The following is a 17,779-nucleotide window of genomic DNA, read 5'->3' as shown; positions in this document are numbered from 1 at the left end:
AGAGGCTTACTCCCAAGCGGGCACAAGGGCCAGTTCCCACCTGCTCTCCAAGCTCTGCTCAGCATCCCCTCCCCGAGCAGGGGCCGCCGCCCGCTTCACCTGCTCCTGTCTGCCCCCCTCCCCTCTGCAGCAGGTATCACCCTCACTGCTGCCTCTGTGTCTCTCCCTGACACGTGTCAGACTAGATCAGGTGTCGGCAACCTACGGCTCCAGAGCCGCATGCGGTTCTTTTGAAGCTTTACCGTGGCTCCTACAACTTGCAAGCCTTTGTGAAAATGAAGGTAACGTGTTACAGCCCTGATGTGCTGACACTGTGCACTGAGGTTCAGGAGCAAAAATCCCATTAACCAGGTAAATTAAATATTTTAATTAGCTATTAATTTGCAAAAATATATTTTACATTATTAAGTGAAAAAGTCCCTTTTTTCTTCAGATTGACGGCTAACTGCACGATCCGGTATATAGCATTAAGGTAAGAAACAATATATGCAGTGTTATATTTGTTTTAAATGTCGCAATGGTTTTGCGGCTCCCAGGTTTTCTTTTCCTTCGGAAACGGGTCCAAGTGGCTCTTTATGTCTTAAAGGTTGCAGACCCCTGGACTAGATGCTCCACAAAGTATATGAAACTGAACTTATCCACAAAACCGATGTCTCTAAACACAAGTGGCCCTGAGTACCACCGAGCACCTCTGCTTTTCCACCAGGCTCCAGGCCTCTCATCAGATTAAAGAAGATAGTAGAATGAGCGAAGGAAATACCAGCCCCTCAACTGTGCCCCTGATCAGCATGGCTCAGATGGTAGGACAGAAGACTGACAGGAAAACACACAGACACACACACACACACATACACACACACACACACACCAATGTTCCCAGACCTCTTTCTGGAGACAAGTTAACACTTTTAGTTCTGCAGGTCTCACAGAGATGCTGAGACAGACAGACACTATGCTGGCCGCCCACGTCTCAAAGAGGAGAAGAGACTCTCCTGCCTTCCGAACTTGTCCGGTCAAGCAAGGAGGTGACCAGAACAGGGAATGTTATCCTCCGTTTTCCAGATGAGGAAACAAAGTTTGCTTCCTAGGTTACAAAGCTAAAAAACAGCAAAGCCTCAACTCAACCCAGATTTTCTGTCTCTCAAAGAATACCCTTTCCTCTAAGCCAGATGGCCTGAACTGGGATGCAGGTGAATGCAGGTGACACACAAATACCAGGACATAAGCTTCAATGCTTGTGTTGTCCAAGCAAAAGTCATCTCACATGGAGAGACTGTGTGTGTGTGTGTGTGTGTGTGTGTATAATTGATTTCAGAGAAGAAGGGAGAGGGAGAGAGAGACAGAAACTTCAATGATGAGAATCATCGATCAGCTGCATCCTACCCAACCCCCCACCCCAAGCCCCATCCTCACCTGCACCCCACCCCGCACTGGAGATCAAATCGGCAACCTGGACATCTGCCCTGACTGGGAATCGAACCGTGACCTTCTGGTTCATAGGTTGATGCTCAACCACTGAGCCATACCCTGCCAGGTTGGAGAAACAGTCTTTATCGGAAACCCCTACAAATTTCTCTTAGAAAGTCTGTGCTTCTTTGGGGGAATCCCCTCCATGGCCTCTGGCCCTTGCCATGTCTGGGATACCACCATGTATAACCCCACCCCTCTACCTCTCTCAGACATATGTATGTCTTAAAATGAGTAGCCAACTTTATATTACCACCAAACCACCCAGAGAATCCCTGGACCAAACACATGTATCCACAAGAACTTTTCTGGCAGGGATTCTTTGCCTGAGAGGAGGTTTGATTCCATTTGCAATTTAAAAACCTCCAACGTCTGCCCTAGCATGGGGAAAAGGTGGACTGTCCAAGTCTCCAAGTCAGGGGAGATGGACGCTAGGCAAGAGGGGAAAGGAGATGGAACTATCTTAAGAATGTGCCCTCAATCTAAGCAGTCCTCCGGGCCTTTGCCCTTTGCTGGGGAACAGCTATTTGTGGTCTCTGTGTTATGTGTTCCTCAGGAGGAACACCTTTGTTAGGTGCAGGTGCTGCTGAAATAGTGTCTCGGAGAGCCCAGTTACCGCCATGGCCATTTGGGCAGAACGCAACTTGAACTGATGAAAAAAGAAATCAGGCCTGTGGGACCTGTGAGTGTAGCAGTCCAGGGAGGAGCATCAGCCATTCTAAAGACTGACCCTTTAAAGCAGATGAAGCCAAAACCGGTTTGGCATCGGCCTGCGGACTGAAAGGTCCCAGATTGGATTCCGGTCAAGGGCATGTACATTGGTTGAGGGCGCATCCCCAGTGGGGGCTGTGCAGGAGGCAGCTGGTCTATGTTTCTCTCTCATCGATGTTTCTGGCTCTCTATCTCTCTCCCTTCCTCTCTGTAAAAAATCAATAAAATATATAAAAATAAATAAATAAAGCAGATGAAAATTTCTCAGGGAGGAAGCAGATTGTCAGTGATAACCCAGAAAGAGAGGAGACTGCACTCATCTTGGAAAAAATGCTCCTTGGACAAAAATAAAGGCTTCAGGATCACAGGGAAAGGGACCTTCACTCTTCGTCCCTCCCTTCACTTAGAGCTTCCAGAGGCTCTTAGTCCATGACTCAAACTCACTAAAATCAAGAGGCCAACAGACAAATGAGGAAGGGGTGTGAGCGGGCATTCAAAAAAGAAGAAATACCAATGGTCAATATCTGAAAAGTGTTTAACCCCATGAATTAATAGTCCAGGATACCACATAAATATCTAAATGTCCTGTTCTTTATTTACCCTACACAGGGCCAGGCACTCTAGGTTTGTTCTAAACACCATCCAATTGAATTTCCACAATAATCCTGTGAAACAGTTTTGTTATTTTAATTATCCAAGGACAGAGCTGAGGCGTGAGCAGTTACCCAGGTACTGAGACCATCGGAGCTAAGATTCGAATTCAGTGAATGTGCTGCTCTTAGCCATGGTACAATACAGACTCTCTTATAAGTTAAAGCAAATTTTTTTATTATTATTAAAGAAAGATCTTCAGCCCTAGATGGTTTGGCTCAGTGCATAGAGCATTGGCCTGCGGACAAAAGTCCCGGGTTTGATTCTGGTTAACAGCATTTATCCTGGTTGCAGGCTTCTCCCCGGCCAAGGCCCTGTCCAGGGGCTGGTGCAGGAAGCAAACAATCACCATGTTTCTCTCACATCGATGTTTCTCTCTATCTTTCCCGTTCTCTTCCACTCTCCCTAAAGTCAATGGAAAAATATCCTTGGGCAAGAATTAATAAAACAAAACAAAAAGGAAGATCTTCAATGTTGATAAAGAGCGTGATGAGAACAAGACATACCCTTCACAGAAGTGGGAGCTGCATAGCAGGTTTTCTTGGTCTAAAACAAATCATTGTTATGACTGATATAGTCTCACAAAATAAAAAATAAATTTTCGGGGGCGGGGGGAAGGTGAGAAATCACTATAATCCTACTACCTTGATGCTAGTTTCATGTCTACTATTTTGCATATTTTAACATGATTGACAAAAGCAAGTTCTATGGTGGTAAAGAGTCTGGCCTCCAAGTCAAGGAATCACAGCTCTGCCCCTGACTGTGTAATATTGGGCGAATACTTTCTCTCTCTGCTCCAGCTGCTTCATTTGTAAACTAGGCATAGTAATGCACCCTTTTCATCATGGATCTGTCAGGATGATTAAATAAGGTGATAATACATGCATGTCACTTAGAACAAGGTCTATGTTAATCAATAGTAAATATATGTGCTATTAATATATGTATTCATATATGAATTCAACTTTGAACTTAAAATTCTATCACATAACCATTTTAAAGTAAGGTTATACTTGCTTTATACTTATTAATGTAAATGGCTATACAAGATTTGACTGTCTCAGGCCTTATTTTCCAAAGCCACTATCTCCTGGAGATCATTCTGCCTCATTTTAACTCTCCCTTCAACACCACTAGATCAGCCAGCCTGACTGGACAAGTCTTCAGGGATGTCCCAGTTGGGTGGCTGGAACTCAGCTGCCACAAGTGATGTTGAATGGTTAAGAGCACGAGTGTTGAGGTGAGACAGATCAAGTTCAAATCCTGGCTATGTGACCTTGAGCAAATTTCCTTATTCAAGAAGAACTCAGCTCAGTACATGGTTTAAAGACTTCATGAGACAAGGTATGTAAAATGCTTATGTCAATGCTCAGTATTAATAAATACCCAACAAATCTTGGATATGATTAAATTTTTAAACCTACAATGTTTTAAGTAAGGAAAGGTCCAGGATCAGGTTTGCTTTATTTTATTTTATTTTATTTTTTAAATATATATTTTATTGATTTTTTACAGGGAGGAAGAGAGAGAGATAGAGAGCTAGAAACGTCGATGAGAGAGAAACATCGACCAGCTGCCTCCTGCACACCCCCTATCGAGGATGTGCCCGCAACCCATGTACATGCCCTTGACCGGAATCGAACCTGGGACCTTTCAGTCCGCAGACCGACGCTCTACCACTGAGCCAAACCGGCTTCAGCAGGTTTGCTTTATTTATAATCCTATTTCTAACAGTTGGCATAGTAGAATGCAACAAAAATGTGTTGAATAAATAAATAAATTAATGTACGTATCATAGAGACTATCAAAGCAGGAACAAGTATTTTTAAAACACATTTATTTAGATATGATCTACATACATACATACAATTTACCCATATAAATTGTACAATTCAATAGGTGTATAGTCAGAGTTGTGTATACATTTCCACAACCTAATTTTTTAAATTGTGGTAAAATATACATAACATAAAAGTTATCATTTTAATCACTTGTAAATATAAAATTCAATGGCATTAAATATATTCACAATCATCACCACTATATATATCCAAAACTTTTTCATCATCTTCAACATAAATTCTGTAACCCATTAAATAATAACTCTTTATTCCCTCTTGCCCCAGCCCTGGTAATATCTATTATACTTTCTGTCTGTATGAATTTACATATTCTAGGTACTTGGGATAACACAGAAGGAACAAATATTGTATGATAAGGGGGATCATACAATATTTGTTCCTTCTGTATCTGGCTTATTTCACTTAGCAAGTTTTCAAGGTCCATTTATATTGTAGCATATATGCATTTGCATTTCTCTTTATGGTTGAATAATATTCTTTTAAAAAAATATATTTTATTGATTTTTTTACAGAGAGGAAGAGAAAGGGATAGAAAGTTAGAAACATCGATGAGAGAGAAACATCAATTAGCTGCCTCTTGCACAACCCCTACTGGGGATGTGCCCGCAACCAAGGTACATGCCCTTGAGCAGAATCGAACCTGGGACCTTTCAGTCCTCAGGCCGACGCTCTATCCATTGAGCCAAACCAGTTTCGGCAATGGTTGAATAATATTCTATTACTAGAGTCCTGGTGCACGGATTCATGCTCCAGTGGGGTCCCTCAGTCTGGCCTGTACCCTCTTGCAACTGGGACCCCCTGGGGGATATCAAACTGCCGGTTTCGGCCCAATCTCTGCAGGCCAGGCCAAGGGACCTTACTTGTGTACGAGTCTGTGCACAGGGCCTCTAGTATCCATATAAGATCTTTGATTAATCTCTTCCCAGCCTCCCTCCTCACACTTACCCCTGAGATTCATAAGTCTGTTTCAGGTTTCCATGCCTGTGTATTGAGCGTCTGCACCTGGTGGTCAGTGTGCATGATAGTGAATGGTCAAACGGTCACTTAGGCTTTTATACATACATATACATATGTATGTATATGCATATGTATGTAGCACATTTTGTTTATCCATTCATCTATCAGTTGCCACATGGTTTTCTTCATCTTTTTGGGTTTTTTTTGTTGTTTTTTTTTGTTTTGTTTTGTTTTAATATATTTTATTGATTTTGTACAGAGAGGAAGGGAGAGAGAGATAGAGAGCTAGAAACATCGATGAGAGAGTCATCGATCAGCTGCCTCCTGCACACCCCCCACTGGGGATATGCCCGCAACCAAGGTACATGCCCTCGACTGGAATCGAACCCAGGACCCTTCAGTCCCCAAGCCGACGCTCTATCCATTGAGCCAAACCGGTCTTGGCTCTTCATCTTTTTGGCTATTGTGAATAATGCTGCTATGAGCATTGATGTAAAAAACTCTGTTCAAGTTCCTACTTTCATTTATTCTGGATATATACCAAGGAGTGAAATGGCTGGTTAATATGGTTATTCTATTTTACTTTCTGAAGAACCACCATTTCTTTTCCAAAGCAGCTGTATCATTTTATATTCCCACCAGCAATGCATGTGTGTTCCAATTTCTCCATATATTAACCAATATTTGTTTTTTTCTATTAAAAAAATAAGGATAGCCATCATAGTAATTGTAGTTGGAGTGAAGTGTTATTTCATTGATGTTTTGATTTGCATTTCCTTAATGACTAATGATTATTGAGCTACTTTTCATATGTTTATTGGCCATTTGTATATCTTCTTTGGAGAAATGTCTATTTAAGTCTTTTGCCCATTTTTGAAATGGGATGTTCGTTTTCGATGTGGTTGAGTTGTAAGAGGTCTTTATATATACTGAGTATTAACCCTTCATTGGGTATGTGATTTGCAGATATTTTCTCCCATTATGTAGGCTGTCTTTTGGTTTTCTTGATAGTATGCTTTGATATACACAAAAGTTGCTGAGTTCATGCTGCTGAGTATCTTAAGGGCACCAGATTATTAATTTTGATAAACTCCAATTGATCTATATTTTCTTTTGTTGCCTGTGCTTTGGTATCACATTCATGAAAACGTTGCCAAATTCAATGTCATAAAGATTTTCCTTCATGTTTTCTTCTAAGAGTTTTATAGTTTCAGCTCTTAAGTTTAGGGTGTTGACCCATTTTGAGGTCATTTTGTAATATGGTTTAAGATAAAGGTCCAGCTTCATTTCTTTGCACATGAACAGTCAGTTTACCCAGCACCATTTGTTGATTAAAAACCTTAATCTAATTTCAGGACATTTTCATCATCCCCAAAAGAAAACCCATTCATGGAATTTCCTTTTTATAAGGGAACTAGGAACATACTAAGTAAGTTTTTGAGAGTTAATAAACCTTGTCTTTCATAGACAAAAGTCCGCTAATTATAAGAGATTACTGAGATCATTAATTCTCTGTTCTAAAAAGACATGTGACCTCCATCCATCATTAAACAACACTGCAAAACTCCCGTGTATGCACGCAGGCCAAGAGCTGGCATTACTGCCGTTCTCAGGAAGGGTGAGTTGTTATTAGTGCAGACGACATTTGTCATGATTTTTTTTCGTTACCCAGTACCTTGGGAGCACCCTTCCTATGCTTGGTTGATTTCTTTTATTATTATTTTTTAATATATTTTATTGATTTTTTCACAGAGAGGAAGGGAAAAGGATAGAGAGCTAGAAACATCGATGAGAGAGAAACATCGATCAGTTGCTTCCTGAACATCCCCCAAAGGGGACGTGCCCACAACCAAGGTACATGCCTTTGACCAGAATTGAACCTGGGACCCTTCAGTCCGCAGGCCGATGCTCTATCCACTGAGCCAAACCGGTTTGGGGTTGATTTTCTTTCTTAGGATTTCCTTTCCAGGGTTGAAATGAGAATTTACAGCACCAGCCTTCTTTACGGTTAGGACTCAGACATGGACCTGAGTTCAGCAGGCAGAGGCGGCCAGGCCACATCTCACACTGAAAAAGGAAGGGCTCCCAGCAAGTGATGCTACGGAGGGTGGTGGAATGACTTGACATCCTTGAATGAATTCCTCTTGTAGAATTAGTTCTGTAGTTTGCAACTATGACCCTTGACTGCTACAATGAAGCATCAGAGTTTTTAATTGCTTCTATTCTATTAATTTTTATTACTTGTAGGACTACTTTTCAGAGTTTCTGTTGATGGGTTTGGCTATTTTTCTCTTCCCCTTTCATCCTTTGTTGTTACCATACTTTTTCCCACTGAAAAGTGGGAATGAGCAGGCTTGGTGGGCCACAGGGTCTTTTGCTTGGCGGAAAGGGGCCATAGTCTAAATAGTTTGGGAACCACAACTTGGAGTAAACCCAGGAATTCAGCATCACCTCCTCCCTCCCGGGTCACCTCGGTGAAAGCATCTCAAGAGTAGGCACAGACACACCCTCCGCAGTGGGACGCTCCTGTCTCCACCCTGTTTGGGCAGCATTCCTCCCAGCTTCACTGTCTCTGGTCAGACTCCAGCAGAAGCCTTCCCAGGCATCACCTGGCTTCAGAGCACGGGCTGCAGGTGCAGATACTTTAGGGCTTGTGTGGGCTGCGGCATCTGCCCTTTGGGTTGGGAGGGAGATTTTTCTTGGCAGGGTCTGCACGTTCAGGAAAGTCAGTTAAACCAAACTGAGCTTGGTAAGTAATCGCCTGACACCTCGGGGAAGCCAAGGATGTTTCCAGATTTTTCAAGTTGGAAGACCTTTTATTCCTCTTGTCTATGGCCCCACCTGGCCCTTTAGCAAGCCCCGTCTAAAGAGAAGTGGGCGTCTGTGATGTGGGTCACACACGGCTGGTGAGCGCCCAGCCTCCGCAGCAGGCAGCCGTAGGAAGGCTGGAGCATCATCAGAGATAAACCAGATGGAGGCAGTGAGAGAAGAAGGGCTGTAGAAACTTCTATCCACTTCAACTTTCCTTTTAAGGAGATGGGGTTTGTTGCCAGTGTGCCACCTGGCAATACAAAGGAAGGCCACATACAATTCTGGTTTGTGGTATATTTTGTTTTGATGTGGGTAAAGTCACTCAGAAAATGTGTTTCAGAAACTCACACCCCATATTTGCATCACCCGATAGCAGCTCAAAGGCGTCACAAAATGGTTGGGCACAGAAGCACAGCAAAGGCAGACTTTTATTAGGTAACTGTAAATAAACAAATAAGCTCAGAACTTTTCTCCCAGCCAGAGTAGGGGGCTTTTTCAAGTCAAGGCACCTCTTTCCTGCTGCTGAGTATCCTGAGGGCCCCAGACCAGGGCCCTGCAGGTGGCCAGTGCTCAAGGAGGCCTAAAGATTCTCTGCTGCAGGGAGCAGAGAAAGGTAAAGCAGAACCTTGGGCATCATCTTCACTTACTAATGGGGAAACGGAGGCTCAGTGACTTGTCCGTACCCTACTGCAAGGTCAAAGTCAGATCCTGCATTCTAGACTCCTGCCCCTGTGCCTCCATGCTGTGCGGTGTGGTTCTGACGGACACAGAACTGGTGGTGTCTTTTGGAACAAACAATCTGCTGAAGCAATGACATCGTTGTGGTCAAGAGAGCCAGAGAGCTACGCCTACTTCAGCGGGTGACCTTCATGCAGCCTCTGGTTACAGGAAAGGACGATGCACCACAATAGGAATGGTTGCCAACATCCACGAAGCACTGACTCTATGCTGAATCCTTTACCCCCCACCCCGCTCACTGTGCACTGGGACAGCACCGTCACTGGGCCCTGTAAATGCGGTACGGATAACCTCCTGGTGGCCCAGCCTCAGCTCAGTGTTGGGTTCAAAGAAACAGCATTAGGTAGGCAAAAGCTGAACTGGAGGCAATCCAAACCTCCACTGCAGTCCCTAGAGAAAACATCAAAGGGGAAGTGCATTCTTAGCACAAAGCAAAAGTCTTAATTTTTTTCCCTCTCCTATCTCTGCTATTCTCAGTATCTATTTCCAGCAACACAACTGCTCCAGAAGCAGAGCACCCTGCTACCCAACTCAACATCCCTTCTACCCAACTCTTGACTCACTCACTTCCCTCACCTCCGGCATCTACTCGCCCATCCTCTCCTTGTCACCAAGAATCCCAATATTGGCTTCATCGCTTTCTCAAGACTTGATGACACCTGTCTGCATAGTAATGGAAGGGCAACAGCCAAGCAAATGATGCCAGAAATTTTCTTAGAAGGAAATGACGTGAAGGCTCCACAGGCAAAGACGCTCATGTGTTTACGGTTTTTAGTCCCTGCCACACCCATTTTACAGATGAGAAAACTGAGGCATAGTAACAACAGTGAATAATTATGTTGTAATAATAAACAACCAGACACTGTCCAATATTGTACAAATGACACCTTACTTAATTTCACAATGACCATATTAGGCAGGTGCTATTATAGCCTTTCACAGGTGACAGGTTTAGGGCACAAAGCTAGTAAATGGCAGAGCTGAAATTCTGATTGGAATGTATCTGACTCTAGAGACCCAGCTCTTAACCACAATATTCTCTTTCAGGTTCTACTTCTGTAACTGTCTATGAAGTTGCCAGTAGAGTTTAAATGGAAAGAGAAGGGCTAGAAGGGGTCAATGGGGGGGGGGGGGGGGGGGCGGGGAACACATATGTAATACTTTCAACAATAAAGATTTAATTTAAAAAAATAAATAGAAAGAGAAGGAGCCAGATAGCAAGATTTAGTGTTGAATTCCATCACCAGCCATGCTCATTAAATACCGGATGATTATGAAAATATAAACATTTCCTGAACCTGCAGTAGGTCTATAAATAAGACAAATTTATTTGCAAAGGATTAGACTGAGAGATGCAGCGACTTTCTAATTAGCTTAAAATTATTTAATCGATACAACACAATTACTTTTCAAATCATCTTCGAAGGTTCCGAGGAGTCTTGAGGCATTTAATTGCTATTTAACCAGACAGCCGCAGTCAAATTACACAGATATCAATTGTAGAGAAAATGCTCTTTGCAGATCCAGCACTCTGTCAAAATTTCCATTAGAAAGATATATTTTCAGGCCAGATACAAGGGTTTTAGGTTACAAATTAATTTCGTTTCTCTGTTGTTCACAAGGGCAGGGTGGGGGTGGGGGGTGGGGGAGTGGCTGGAGAGGCTGATTGGAGGATCTGCGGAGAGCTGTACCTCCCAGCCAAGGCGGCTGTTTCTCCCGAAGCACAGGAGGATGCCTGCCACCAATCTGGGTTGAACTTGGGTCCCCCGTTCGTCTCAAGGCTCCGGCAAATATAAACCATGGGCCAAGACTTGAACCACGAGTGTTACAGAAAATCGAAGAACCAAGCAATACTTAGAGAGATGGAGTTACATTTATTATGTTATTATTACTCAAGGGCCCAGAGGAAAATGTCTCTCAAATTCTGGACCCCAACATGGAGGAATTTTCCCTATGTATATGTTTTTACCTTCTTTGTCTCCCAACTATGGTGTGTTTCCGGTCCCCTTTGCAAGTTCTTAAAGAGCCCCTATGTGCTGGGGCTTTGAGACCTCAACCAAAGGCCTGGCCTGGTGCCAGCACTGATAACTTCATCTGGGGACAGTTTAATGGCCTCTTTGAAGTGGGAGTAGTCTTATTTTCCTTATTAGTTAAGCAAGCAAGCATTTACAGAAGCCAAAATAACAGGGTTAAAGTTTCAAACAGCAGTTTTCATAGGTAGGCAAAAGCTGAACTGGAGGCAAGATGGATGCTTCACGAGTTTGCCTGGATCTCACTCATACCCAATACACCTGCTTTCAGGACCCCATGAAGTGAAAGCAATAGACTCTCACGGAACAAGCAGTGGTTACAGCATCAGGACCTCTCGGGCAAGAATCTGTGTTTCAACAAGACCCCTGGGGGATGTTTAAGCACTTTGGAGTTTGAGAAGTCCTGCTCTCACCTACTTTTAAAAACACTTTGTGAACCTCAGTTCAGTGCTTCTTAAACTGTAATGCATCATCTGCATCTGCAGAAGATCTCCTTAAAATGCAGATGCTGATTTAGCAGGTGTGGGGAGGGGCTGAGAATGCGCATTTCCAACAGGCTCTCGGGAGATGCTGCTGCTGCTGGCCCAGCACCGAGGAGCCAGGCATGTGATTGGGGTGTCTGTCGGGTTGGGAAGGAGTCCAACAGACCTCGGCACAATTCCTAGCGCCAGTGCTTGCAAGCTGTGTGACCTTGGCCACGTCTCTCTACCTCCTTGAGCCAGATTCCTCAGCGAGGAGAGGGTGGAAAAGAGGACTATGCACTTTCAGATGGCAACAGGCCTGTACTTAACGCAGCACTTGGCATGTAAGAAATATGCAAACAGAAGCTGTGGTTGCCGTTGTTTCTCAGGGAAGAATGAGACAAGGAAGTCCTTAAGAATCGTTGGTTTTATTAATTATTGAGAATTGCCATACGGCGTGACAGGCACGGTGCCAAGTGCCACCCTTTTACCGGTTCCTCCTCCCAATGACTGTATCTGTGACTGTATCAGTTATTATTTGTTCTGTCTTGCCGATTAAGAAGCCAAAGCCCAGAGAGGTTTAGTAACTTGGTCCAAGTCACAAAGCCAGTGGAAGGCAGAGCGAAGGTTGAATCCGGGTCTCCCTGCCCACGCTTCCAATCGCCCAGACTGAGGCATGGTCCGCCCACACCTGTCTTGAAGACCTGAGTGGAGGGAAGGCGGTGGGAGGTGGTACAATACGGGACCAGGCTGTAGAGGTGGAGGCCAGGCAGGGCCAGACAATGGCCTGGAGGTGGAAACACTGGGCTGGGGAGGGACATCAGGCACAAGAGAAGGAGCGGGGCCAGGTCCCACAGGGATCGGGACACCCGTTGACCAGAATATAGAGCCTAAAAGGAAGGAGGACTGTCACCATTGCGCTCTGCACCCTGCTGAGCCAGAGCAGTGCTCCTTAAAGATACAGGAGGTATACAAATAACAATGGATTCATTACTATCGAAGGCAGCAACTGATTTGGAATTGGTGGCAAGGATGTGTTGAAGTGGGGAAGAGATTTTCACATCTGGGCTTTTTTCTTTAAAAAGGGAGCAGTTCAAAACAGAAGAACAACAGGAATATTTCCCTTGGAGCACAGCCAGTGCACACAATGCCTCCTTTTCTTCCCAGGGAAGGAGGCGTTGTGGTCCAGCCCCTCGGTGGGTGTGTGCAGCCCAGAGCCTGCCTGACGTACTTACCCACTTGTACTGAGGAGCACAAAGCCCCCCAACTGCCAAGCCAAACACAAATGCCTCCCTCACCGCAGGCCTGTGCAGCGTGTGGTTCGGCTGCCACGGCTTCTGAAAGGCCTCCTTCAGGGCCAAAGTGAGGCTCTTGCGGCTGGGTCCCCCAACTACCATGTGGAGACAAAAAGAGGCATTCGCAATCATCCAGTCACCCTCACAGGCCATGAGGTACGAAGTTAAACATCCCAGCAGCTTGAAGGGAACAAGGAGAGACTTTCTGGTAAAAAAAAAAAAATTAGCCTCCACAGATGGTGTTCAATCAGCCATTCATCAGAAATTATTGTTCAGGCACAAGGCCTGGGTCTGTGGATTTATGGATGAATAAAACCAGGAATAAAAACTCTTAAACAAAAAAAAAAGCAAGGTCCAAAACAGGAGGCAGAGACCTAAATCAGGACATAGGTTTTACAGAGGTGGACAAAGGCATTGTGGAGGACCATGAAAGCATCACCGTCGTGGTATTTGAGCTGGGCTTTCAAGGATGAATAGAAGTTCGACAGGCAGACTGGGGTAGCAGCCCTGTAGCTCAGAGCTGAGAACAGGCACGGCGGGCTTGAGGAATGGCCAGCGAACCAGGCCCCGCATGGGGAGAGTGGGGGCTGGAGGTCAGCTCCTTTTATTCTGCAGAGACAGGGAACAGCAAAGGTTCTCAGCACAGGGGGAACAAGACGAAGACTGGGGTTTAGATACAACTCTGGATGCAATCAGGGGGGTGCATCCACAGAACCTGGCCCATTAGAAGACCATAAATATTTAAGGAATAAACAAAGGGTTTCAAGAGGGGGAGAGTAGCAAGTCTGAGAAGTCTGCCCAGATTTAATGCTTTCACTAACTGCTTCTTTTATGTCTTTTTTTTTCTTTTCCTTTTAAGAGAACAGCAGCCTTTCTTCTCTTTTATTGAACCATCACAAATGTATACAATCTGAGATTGCAGGCATAATTACATTATGTCTTATACTGTTGGCAGTTTCCTGAATGTTGGCTTTGTCTTCCGGAATAATTTCGCCAGCTCTTTGAAGCCCGGGGCAATGCCTCTTGTGTTCTCTCTGCATAACCCAGCAGCATCTATCATGCGCTAAGCACACAGTAGGTCCCAGGTAAGCAGAACCATGAAACACACTCATGGAGTATAAGAGCTAGACAGGCTCTTGCAATTTAACTGGTCCACCTGGCTCATTTTAGAGATGGGGAGGCTGAAACCCAGAGAAAAGGGGAACGTGGCCACCCGAAAATGTGTTCACATTCCTACCTCTAGACTCTGGCACTTCACAGCAGGAACCTGGGCTCAGCCAAGGCTTTCAACTGGTAGCACCAGGGGTCAAGGCGTCCAGCTAGGAGCCCAGATAACAACAGGGTAAACAAAACAACAACACACAAACAATAGGCACAGAAGAACGTGTTCCTACACATACGTGGTGTTCAGCTCCCAATCCTTATGCAATTCTGAGAAGAGCATAGCCTGGCTCTAGAACTGTTCCAGGCAGCACAACATACACAGGAAGAGTGTGGGCTCTGGAGTAAGGTGGGCCTGAGTTTGAATCCCAACTCTGCCACTTACCGGTGTGTCTTTAGCAAGTTCTCTAAACTCTCCCAGCCCCGGTGTCCATATTTGTTTGAACAACAAAAACACAGTTTCCTCCTTACAGGGTTGCACAGATTAATTGGGTTGAAGTATATCAAATGCTTATCATGGAGCCTGCGGTGGAAATGAAAAGGTGATAAACTAGAGAGAAACTGGCAGCCAAAGGACCCTTTGGTTCCTGAACACTTACTTACGTTCAGGCACTGGATCAGGGAGGACAGGGAGGAGTCAAAAATCCAGGGTTTCAAACTTAGGTAACTAGAGAGTGGTGGGAACACCAACTGAGTTATGATAACAAGGACAAGAAAGAAACCCGAAGGTTTGTGGTGTAGATTCTAGAGTCATCCATGTCAGCTGAGGTGAGGGGGTGAGGAGGAGGAGGAGGAGTGTGAGGAAACTCCTGAGAAAGTCACATGTGGGGAGCAGATGTGAAAGAAGAGCCAGAGTGGCTTTCAACCCAGAGAACGGGCAAGGCCAAGCTCAGCTTCAGTGGCGCAGGGGAATGCTGCCAGACATGGACAAGGTGGGAGAAGCAGCAGATGGGGCTACTCTTTGCTACTTCCGTGGAATTCAGGAGAGCAATGGGCAGCCGCTCAAAGGGAGGGGAAGGTGAGCGTGTCTGCAGGCCAATGGGAAGAAGCCAGGAAAAAGGAGTGGACTGAGAAGCAAGAAAGAGAAGGTGTCTTGAGAGCCAACATTGACTCCAGGCACGGTGCTGACATATGCAACAGAACTGAATTCCATCTTCATCACAACCAGCGGAGCTAGGTGATTTGATGAGTCAGATTTTGCAGGGAAGAAACCAGGCACAGAGAGGTGAAATACCTCACCCACATCAGCAGTAGGCCGAACTGATATTTGAGATCAGAAGCATTAGCTCCAGAGGCCACGGCCAGCTTGAAGGAAAGTGTTTCTGGAGGTGGGAAGGGAAGATGTTTGACCAGGGATGGGGGGAGCAAACCTGGAGAGAAATGGTGCGGCAGAGATGAGAGCGTTCCAGAAACATGACTTCCACCTTCTTCACCAGGTATGAAGGAAGGAACAGGCCCAGGGCATATGCGGGGCTTTGGGGACTCAAGGACAGCAGATGAGGTTTGCCACAGTCAGGGAGGGGATTTGGATGAGATGACTGACACAGACATGAGGGATGCCAGGTAGCAGCTAAGGTCAAAGGGCACAGATTTAAAATGACTCCAGCAGTCCCAGGGCAGGACTAGAGATATGGGACAGTAAAGTTTAACCTAGGATTGGTGTTTATAAAAGTAAAAGATGTTAAGAGGCGAGATCGTGGAGAACAAGGAAGAACACAAATAGTGTGAATGTTGGCCTAATGGGTGAGGGGAATATTTTCAACATCACATCGTCCATGCCAAGCAGCACAAAGGTGGACAGGGCAAGTAGCCATGAAGGGCTGTAACTGAGCTCTGCTGACCAGCCACCCTACTCAAACACACCCTGATTACAAAGGTTCCCCCCCCAAAGCACCCCCTACCCATCCCAAATAAGTCTTTGTTTACCAGTGAAGCCTTGTAACTACGCTGGCAAAAACTATAGCCACAAACTACACACGGCCATTCAGCACTTTGCAATGTGGCTGTCTGAATTAAAATGTGCTATAAGTGTATGACAGGGGAATGTTGCCACTGCATTTCAAAGACTTAGTATGGAAAAAAAGAGTATAGAATATATCATTAACTTTTTGGTATTGAGTACATGCTGAAATGATAATATTTTGGATCTATAGGTCAAATACAAATATATCATTATAATTAATTTTACCTGTTTCCTTTTTATTTAATGTGCTAGTTGGACACTTCAAATGTGACTTCCATTATATATCTATTGAGAGAAAGAGAGCTGGTCTATAATGCAACTATGATATTAAATGTGGGCTACATAAATGTATTAGGTCAATATGACCATTTAAGCAAATTAATTTATCTGAACAGCTCTCAGATATTCTCTGAGTGTGAAACAGAGGTGATAAGTTTTGATTTGTTGAATGTGAGAATGGAGGGCCAGGAAGATGTGGCCTGAAGTAGAAAAGGTGTTTTTTGTGGGTACCAAAAAGGCTTTTTATGCTAACTAGCTGAATGGGGCAAAAAAAAGGCCAAACATCCCAAAGAGACCAAATGCTGTCAGAGGTGACAAAGGCTGGCCTCTCTTCCGGTGTCCTAGCTCTGCACCATCCGTCTGCCCCTTCCACTGGCCTGGGGTGACCCCCAAACCTCTCTCTTCCATCTGCTCCCACCAGACTCTCCCAGAATACTAACCCCAACAACCTCACACATTCCAAAAAGTGAATCCCACCTGGCCAGGACTAGGGCCCCCTCCCGCAGCCCCCATTTCAGGAGCTTTCTGCACACAGTGAGAAGAGGAGGCAGTGTGATACAGCATGACTAGCATGGCCTGGAGTCGGGAAACCCAGATTTGTCCAATTTTTGCTGTGTGAGTTTGAGTCATCGCACAACTTCCCAGGGCCTCAGCTGCTTCATTTGTCACATAATAACCCCATCATCCCTGGACTTGTTGGGGGTTTCATGAGGTAACAGGAGTAAAGAGGTCTTTGTTAAAGATGCGTTTATACAAATGCAGGAGAAATATTGTGATCTAGAGCCAGAAAAGGAAGGAGAGAAATGAAAAAGGGAAAGCAGGTAGCAGGGAGGGTTGGCATTTACAGAGAGAGGGCATGAATCCCCCTTCTACTAAGAGGAGTTGACTCTCCCCACAGGCAAGAGGGTGCCCCGCTGAAGGGCAGGCACAGGTCACAGCTTCCCTATCAGATGCAGCTTCCTAGCCACATACCTGGCTTCAGGAATGCTTCTGCAGCTGCATAAATAAAAGTGATTTCCGAGAAAATGTCCCAAACAAAACTGAATGCATCTAATAATGAACTACGTGAGATTTCAATGTTACTCGGCAGTGAAAATAGGATTTTAAATTCTGCTGTGAAAGGTTAAAACTCATCTCGGATTCACTCCCCACGCCCTAGAGTCCACCCCATTCCTCCCTCCACATGGTTGAAGGGTGGAGAAGGAGGAATTCAAAGAATGGAAGATGTAAGCAGGATTTGCTTTTCCCAACGGGTGTAATGGGCTCTGGTCATCCAATACCCAGCAAGCTGTGGTGAGCACATCTGCATTTTATTTAACCTGCATTCTAGCCTTTGAAGGAAGGAATTATTATCCCCATTTTATAGGGAGAGAACTGAGGCTCAGAGGGTCAG

At 44.9% G+C, this 17,779-nt stretch overlaps 2 protein-coding genes across 2 annotated transcripts in view; one reads left to right on the top strand and one right to left on the bottom strand.

The window, feature by feature from the left end:
- Window positions 1–17,779, top strand: part of PATJ (PATJ crumbs cell polarity complex component) — a 762,329-nt gene that overhangs the window by 380,600 nt on the left and 363,950 nt on the right. The gene's annotated exons all lie outside the window — the stretch shown is intronic.
- The window catches only part of KANK4 (KN motif and ankyrin repeat domains 4), a 70,058-nt gene that overhangs the window by 38,602 nt on the left and 13,677 nt on the right, over window positions 1–17,779 (bottom strand). The gene's annotated exons all lie outside the window — the stretch shown is intronic.

Source organism: Pipistrellus hanaki (genome assembly GCF_964339955.1).
Source record: "Pipistrellus hanaki genome assembly, chromosome: 2".
NCBI classification, from domain to species: Eukaryota; Metazoa; Chordata; class Mammalia; order Chiroptera; family Vespertilionidae; genus Pipistrellus; species Pipistrellus hanaki.
This window is presented reverse-complemented; position numbering and strand designations above follow the sequence as displayed.